This window comes from Otolemur garnettii, unplaced genomic scaffold (genome assembly GCF_000181295.1).
Source record: "Otolemur garnettii isolate 467f Iridium unplaced genomic scaffold, OtoGar3 scaffold00036, whole genome shotgun sequence".
In the NCBI taxonomy this organism is placed as follows: domain Eukaryota; kingdom Metazoa; phylum Chordata; class Mammalia; order Primates; family Galagidae; genus Otolemur; species Otolemur garnettii.
In genome coordinates, this window is record NW_003852431.1 from 3,230,322 (window position 1) to 3,239,070 (window position 8,749).

Sequence of the window (8,749 nt, forward strand, 5' to 3'; positions counted from 1 at the left end):
CACTTAACTCAGTTCATGTGCACTTAACTCAGTGAACCAATGTCTTCCGGGATCTGTCCACTGAGGGGAGAAGAGGCGCATGGTCTGTGTGCACTGGATAGTTTTTCAGAGCTTTGAGGACTAGCTAATCATGGATCTTAGGTTTCTGTTGATTCTTGCTGCCTGTCTGTGAATAAATTTGCTTTTCATAACCTACTGTAGCCATGTTGTGCCTCACTGAACCCATACTCTGGTACCTGGGTTTGTGCAAGACCTCCAGCTGGATGAAGGAAACTTGGTAAAAATTGAGGAAGTTTTAAGAATTTCTTCTGGGATTAGTAAATAGTACACAATGTTCATTTCCCAAAGATTACTTGCGGTGTATTGCATTTTAGCTTAAGATATTTAGAAATCATTCCATGTGAAATCATATATCTATGAAAATTGTAAGATGACATATTCACAAACCGTATTAGTTTGCTAGAAAATGCTAATATAGAGCTGTTCTAAATTGTCTATTTCCTCTTTTCTTCTGGTAAAACACTTTGACTAGTCAAACATTATGATCAATATATGTAAATGAAACTAGTACAAATAAGAAAAGCAAAAGGAAACAACCTTAGCATAGGATTTGGTTCTGTATAGGATACACTTTTGTTATTAAAAAAATTTTTTTGTCCTAAATCAAAATGACTCATTCCAGAATAAAAAGAAAGAAAATGTACACAATGAATAGATATAGATAGTCACAGAAGCCTTTATAGGAACGAAATTTTATTTTGCATCTTCAAAGCTAATTTAGATTAGTTAGGTTTATTTATTATTATTTTTTTGATCATTATCATCAATAGTATAATGGCCAAAGAGTAGAGTTTGGTTTCTCTGTGTTAAAATGACAACATGTTCTTGGATTATTTGCCCTCTCTTAGTAAAAGATTATCAAAGTGATATTCTTGACCTTCTGATCTGCCTAGATGTCACAGATTTCATGTCATTTTATTGTGTTTGGTTGATTTGATCGGGTATTTAACTCTTTTAACGAACCCAGACTTTTCACTTTTAAAACAAGTAGTTAAGACCTGTTTCTTACTGATTCATAATACTTTCAGTCCAAAACTTTTGATATGTTCAATGACTTTTTGATATTTTGTCTACCTCAAATATAATATTAAATGAAATATTTTATGTTCTCAAATTAAAATTCCTCTGGAATTTCCCAGAGGGCCTGTAGAAAATCAGAAAATATTTGCTTTCACTCCTTGTTTAAAAAAAAAAAGTGGAGGTGTTAATAATAATTAGGCTTATTTGATATGTTGAGCCACTTTAAAGCCTGTGGTAATAAGATATATTTAAACTTCCTTAGGCTCTATGTGTGTAGGGAAAATATTATTTATATAAATATTTAAGAAATTTTAAAAGTTTCTAGAAATCTGTCACTGCTTTCGCTGTCTGTGATATGTACTAGCTCTGTATTGCTGACATTAGACCAAAGGACTGAATGTCATTAGTCACGAGCACCTGTGTCTAACACTCTCTGAGGGAGCGCAGGAGCCTAACCTTGACCAGTGCAGATTCACATATCACAGATGTGAATGTACTAGCTCTGCATTACTGACATTAGACCAAAGGACTGAATGTCATTAGTCAGGAGCACCTGTGTCTAACAGTCTCTGAGGGAGCGCAGGAGCCTAACCTTGACCAGTGCAGATTCACATAACACAGATGACCTAATCACCTTGACTAACCTTCCCTGTCGTGTCCTCCAGTAATTTTTCTCCAGCTTATCCCAGTGCCTAAAAGTCCTTCCAACTTTTATTCTGGTAGAGTTGAGTTCAATATTTTTCCATTTATTCAATAGTCCTGAATAAAGTGACCCTTGACTTTTTATGTCAGTACAGTTTTTATAACATACCCTTGAGGTGATTATAGTATCGTTAATAGATGTCATCTTTCCTGATACCCTGTGCCTTTATAGATGCATTACAAACATTATCCAATTTGATTTACATCCACCTTCAAGAGATGTTTTACTCTATTCACTTAATAGCTGAGAAAACTAAGGTTTAAATAAGTTAAGTCAAGTGCACTAAGTCGTCCAGCTAAGCTTCAAAATCTCTCTCTCACTCAAACCCTTCCCCGGTTTTTTACCTATTCTTGTATTTATGATCCTGTGTTCTTTTTCTTAAAAAAAGAACCTTTCAGTTTGCTGGAGGCGTTACTGAACTTGCATCTGCCTACACACAGCAGATGAACGTCAAGTTCAGTGCAGTCTTCTCAGTACCTATGAGGAATTGGTTCCATGACCTCCCATGGATACTAAAGATGCTCCAGTTCCTGATGTATACGCTCAAGTGTTTGCGTATAAACTATGCACACCTTCTCATCTACTGCATTTTAAATTATTGCAAATTCAATATAAATAATTGTTGCATTGTTTAGGAAATAACGACAAGAAAAAAGTCTGTTAAATATACATTGAAACAATATATTTTTAAACACTCTATGTTTGATCTTCAGTTGGTTGAATCCATGGATGCAGAAACTATAGAAGAAAAGGGCTGACTGTTTTTAAGTTTGGGAATGTCTGGTCTTAGTATGTATGTGCCTCTTTCAGTTATTTGTTCATTGGAGCCACAGTTTTCTGTAGAGTTAGGGCTGAGGCAGCTTTGCAGAAGTGCTGGCAGCAGGAGATGAGTCCTGGGACCTCTAATCCATCTGTAATCAGATCAGCCCTGCTTCTGTCTCTGCACTTATCTACTTCTGTTATTTAAGTAAAATTTGTTTGGGAAAAATAATTGTGTGGGAAAATTGTTTGAAAATAGTGGCCAAAGGTAATGCTTCTAGGTCCCCTTTCTATCGAATATGTACATGTTGAAGTAGGGTAACAAATATGGAAAGTTAATTATATAAAATTTGTGTATATATATATATAATTTTGTATTGAAAAGGCTTTATAAATTATCTAAACCAATCTCCTTTTGAAAAAAATATGAGGGTCACAGAAGAGAAAGTAATTTACTTAAGGTGTAAGACTGGTTCAGAATAAAATTGCAATTATTAAAATCTCATAAGTCACATAAAATCTCATATGTCACTTATGTTAGTGACATAAGGCATTATGTCACTAACTTATTTGAGGGATTTTTGACAAAACTTCCTAATGAAACTTGTCATTATACTGACTCTCATTACGCTTTGGGGCCATTGCTCACACACACTACTTCATGCTTTAGATGAACGAGCATAAGAGATATCTAATATAGTCTTAGAATCAAAACAATTGGGATTGAGCAGTTTTTGTTTTGTTCTGTTTTGCTTTTCCATATAATGTCAGATGTGTAATTGAATATCTTTCCTCCGTCAACCATTAGAACTACAAACCTGAGGTCCATCCACATGAAGAACACAGAATTTTAAAGTTTATATTATCTATAAATTATATTCCTGCTTGATGTTATTTAGCAATGTTTTTTCTTTAGTTTCTTTATTCTGTATTGGCCAATTGAACTACCTTTTTGCAGCTGTCACAATGAATTTGAACTGAAGCTAGACAGCAAGACAGCAACCATGTCCCATGAAGGTTTTGGTGTAGTTGTATCCCTACCTCATTTGTACACAATTATTTCCCTAGATTCTAACTTAGTATTTTTTAATACATAATATACATCCATTAAATATTTATTGAATGCATAAAGGTAAGGTTTACAAACTATACATGAATGTCAAAGTTGTAACAGCTATGACAAGAACCAGAATTCAATCTTTTTCTAGGATGAATAGAGAGAAAAGTAGTTTATTATGTTTTACAGTGCTTGAACTTTGTACAGTATAATGTGTAAAAATGATCAGATTTCATAATCTTATGTGTTCAACGTATAAGCCATATTTTTATTTTCTATTTTTAAATTGTATTATCCTTTAATAAGAAGAGATTTATAGGGATTAAATCTTAAGTAAAAGACATTTAATTTCTATAATCATGAAACATATTTTAAATAGTGTAAATGCAAATTACATTGCCATTTTTTTACTGGCACTTTCTATGAAACACTGTCATTGCAACTTCTACTGTGCATTACAAAATCTTTGTACATATTTAAAATATTTACCATGTACTTTTTTTTTCAGACTCTTATAGGGGTATTAATGTTTTGGTTACATGATTTGCTTTTGTGCAGTTTGAATCCAAGTCATAAGTGTGGCCATCACCATGATAGCCTTGCCTGCATAGTGCCTACTAAGTGTGGATTTAACCCCCCACCTCAGGTGTCACCTGTGTGGTTTCCTTTGAGTTTATTACCATATGTGCACATGGTGTTGATAGATTATTTCCAATTTAATAATGAGGACATGTGATATTTGTTTTTTTCATTCTTGCCAATACTTTGTTTAAAAGAATGGTCTCTGGTTCTATCCAGCTTGTGACAAAAGGTATTAGTTCACCTTTTTTTCTATGACTGAGTAGCATTCCATAGTGTATATATATACCACATTTTATTAATCCATTAATATGTTGATGGACACTTGGGTTGATCCCACATCTTTGCAATTGTGAATTTTGTTGCATTAAACTTTCGAAAGCATTTGTCTTTTTAATAAAATCCGTTGGGTAAATATTCAATGGTAGGACTGTTGTATCAGACTTATTTTAGTTCTTTAAGAAATCTCCATACTGTTTTCTGTAGAGGTATAAGTGTTCTTCTCACTCTGTATCCACACCAGCATCTGTTGTTTGGGGATTTTTTTGGTAGAAGCCATTCTCACTGAAGTTAACTGTATTTCATTGTGGTTTTTATTTGCATTTTCCTGATGATTAGAGCTTTGAGCATTTTTTCATATGCCTTTGGGCTATTAGTCTAGCTTCTTCTGAAAAGCTTCTGTTCATGTGTTGTGTTCACTTTTTGAATGGGTTTTTTAAATTTTTTTCTTGTGGATTTGTTGGAGTTTCTCATAAATTTATGGTTATCAGTCCTTTATTGGATAGGTAACATGCAAATATTTTCTCCAATTCTGTAGGTTATCTGTTCACTCTATTGATTGTTTCCCTGGCTGTATAGAAGCTTATTTTAATTTAATCAATTCCTGTTTGTTAATTTTTGGTTGCTGTGATTGACTTTGGTTTCCTTTTCATAAATTCTTTGTCAAGCCCAATATCTAGAAGATTTTTCCAACATTTTCTTCTAGAATTCCTGTAGTTTCATGTCTTATACTTAAGTCCATGGAAACCATAAGTGAAACCTAGGGGTTAATTTCATCAAGTGTCCCTGCCTCTGTTAGTCTTGCTCACTGGCTATTTTTGCCCTTTTATCTATTAAGCTAACGGCTGAGCTAACTGAGGGTTGGCTGTTGAAACTTAATGTATACCAGCCACTTTATAGACAACTTTTATAAGTCGCCATATTTTTATTTTTATTTATTTATTTATTCTTTGAGACAGAGTCTCACTATGTCACCCTTGGTGGAATATTGTGGCATCACAGCTCACAGCAACCTCAAACTCTTGGGCTTAAGCAATTTTCTTGCCTCAGCCTCCTAAGTAGCTGGGACTACAGGTGCCTGCCACAATGCCTGGCTATTTTTTTTGTTGTAGTTGCCATTGTTGTCTGGCAGGCCCAGGCTGGGTTCAAACCCACCAGCCCTGGTGTGTGTGGCCATCACCCTACCCACTGAGGTACGAGTGCCACCTATAAGTCACCATAATAATGGACTTTTCAGTTGTTTTCTCGGGAGGTTAAGCTGGCTCCCGTCAAGTTCAAACAAGTGGAGTTCAAAAACCTTCAACGGGGCCCATACAAGTGCCTAAGAGATGAACTTTTGACATGGAAGAGCCCAAAATTACATCCTCAGAGCATGCTAATGTCGCGATTATCTGTGTATAGCTCCTATGAAATGCCATGAATCCAGCCTATACTCTAAAAAATAAACCTGTAATTTCATTTTTCTCCACTGCCATCCACTTATTCTTATCCTGTAGACCACCACCTTCCTCAATTTATAAATATTCCTGAGTCTTAGATTCAGAGAAGGAGATTTGGGAGGTATTTTACACCTCCTCACCCAGTAGCCTTGCAGTTAAATCTTTTCTCTTTTGCAAAACCTGTGTCATTATGATTGCTTTTTTTTTTCATCATGATTGCTTTATTAAACAAGGAAAAAACAAACTCCTGATACATCAGCAGGTTTTTTTATATATCTTTAAATTTTGTGATTCATGATGTCTGTCTGATCAATTTGAATTTTTTCTGTTCATTTCAGTTTTGGGTCTTCCAGTCAAGTAGTCATGAGAGGTGGTAACTATTTGATTCTGCCTTACATGTTGTTCATTATCAGTGAAATGAAGCACTCTTTTTAGTAGGCTTTATCTTTACTTAATCTCCTTCTTGGCCTTTGCTTGAGGATGTAATAAAAGATCAAGAAGCCATCATCAGAAATATTTCCAGTTCCCTGGGGAATTTTCACAAATCAAACCCTTTGAGATAGATGAACTGATGTCTACTAATGATTGAGCTTTTGAACTGCTTGTGCAATGAAATATACAAAAAGGAAGACAAGCTTTCACAGTCAGCTTCCTATTGATTATTTTTAAAGAATAGGAAAGTTACTCACTACCTGAAGATACCTTTCAGATTAGAAACAAAGAAAACTGTCTTAGATCAAGGTAACTATTAGTTGGAATTAATGAATCTTCTAATTGCTTTAACATGTATAAATGCCCAATTATACCCAGTAGGCATTAGTACCCTTTACCCATCTACTCCAGTGATTGTCACATATGTCTTATTCAAAATCCAAAAGTCTTTAACCAGACAGAGTTTTTCTTTCTCATCTAATGTTTATTATCCAATAATCTTTTTTTCCCACAAAATGTCCAAACAGAGTAAATTTTAAAACTGCCTTGTCAGGTATCATTTCTTTTTGCAGCAAGATTGTAATAATCTTGACATATAATATTATATCGTCAGATTTCTTTTTAAACAGCAGGTAAAGAATGCCAGATGGTGAGTACAACCTGGGCCATGGCAGATAGTTGTAATATATAGTGACTTTTGTGAAACTTCAAGCTATTTGGTTTGAATGGGTGAATTGCATAAGTGATGAATTAAGAACATAAGAGCTTCTAGTTCATAAAGAACCTTATTTGAAAATGAAGAAATTTGAAAATAATTAAGCAAAGATGATACCATTTCCTTCATAGGGATTACTCAGTCTTTCCTGTGGGTCCCAAAGAGCCAAGTTGAATATGAAATCAACTGTCTTTTTTATGGCAAACCATCTGCTGGATCCAAATTATTATCATATGAAATTAATGTTTAAGCACCAGTATATCAGATGGCAGTGGAAGGCAAGATTTATTTACACAATCGAAATATATCTGACAGCATTTGGAAACTCCTTCTCATCTCATTTTATTATGCTTCATTTTAATTGGCATAAACCCTTCTAAAAGTTTAATATTTGATTTTTTCACTTTTCCTGAAGTGCTTACCAAGCCATTAATTATATGGACTATTTGTTGGACATGTGAAATTTGAGCTGCTATGCTTGAAAACTGAACAATAATCAGAGATGAATGATAAATCACATATTTTAGTCTAGTCTAGAAAAGTTTCACATGAATTAGTGAATCCTGTTTCTAATACAACACAGCAGGCTGTTACTAGCATGTAAACTTGAGAACTTGTTTGAGTTTTTAAAAAGGAAGACATACACCATATTTTGCTGAAGAAGATGTTAAGGTTTCTGAGAACACAAGAAGGAATTGTCCTTGGGGGGAAAGAGGAGAGAAAAAGTGAAATTGGTATATATTGTTAGGTGGATTGGTTGGTTTTATTGTGGAAGACAGTGAATGCCCTAGGTAGAATTAAACTAATGTTTTCTTTCTGACTTTATAAGAAAATGCAACTACACATTAGTTTCAAAATCGAACTTTAATTTAGCACAGGTTCTTGTTTGATTAAGGCCATCTCACCTAACCATTCTTCTTTTAATAAAGAACCACTGTACAAAGAAAATGTAAACTGTTTCAACTTCTCTGTAGCTTAAAATTATTATGCTTACTAAAATAAAATGAGACAAAAATGTCAAGATATTGGATAAATTAGACAATTAAAATAATTGTGTCTAATATGGTCAAGAAATTAAAAGGCAAGCAGGACAATAGAAATAAAAAAATGTGATTTAATTAAGCTGAAAAGCTACGTAGCTAAGGACACAACAATTAAAGCAAATGAACAAACTTTGGAATGGGAGAAGATATTTGCATGTCACAAATCTGATAAAAGCTTGGTAACTACCATCTAGAGAGAACTCAGATTAATCAATAATAACAACAAAAATTGCTAACAATCCCATCTATCACTAGGCAGGAGACATGAACAGTACCTTTCTTGAGGAAGACAGATGAATAGCTAACAAACATGAAAAAATGCTCATCCTCCTTAATCATCAGAGAGATGCAAAGTAAAACCACCCCATTACCTTACCCCAATGAGGATAGCCCACGTCACAAAGTCACACAGTTGCAGAAGCTGATGCACATATGGAGAGAAAGGAACACTTTCAGGACTGCAGACTAACTCAGCCTCGTAGGAAAGAAGTATGGGGGATCTTCAAAGACCTCAAATTAAACCTCCTGTTTGATCCCACTTAGAAAAAAAAAGAAATCGTTTTATCATAAAGACATTTGCACTAATTTGTTTATCACAACAATCATCAAGATGTTGAAACTTCCTAAATGTTTATCAACTCAGGAGGGGATTAACCAACTCTT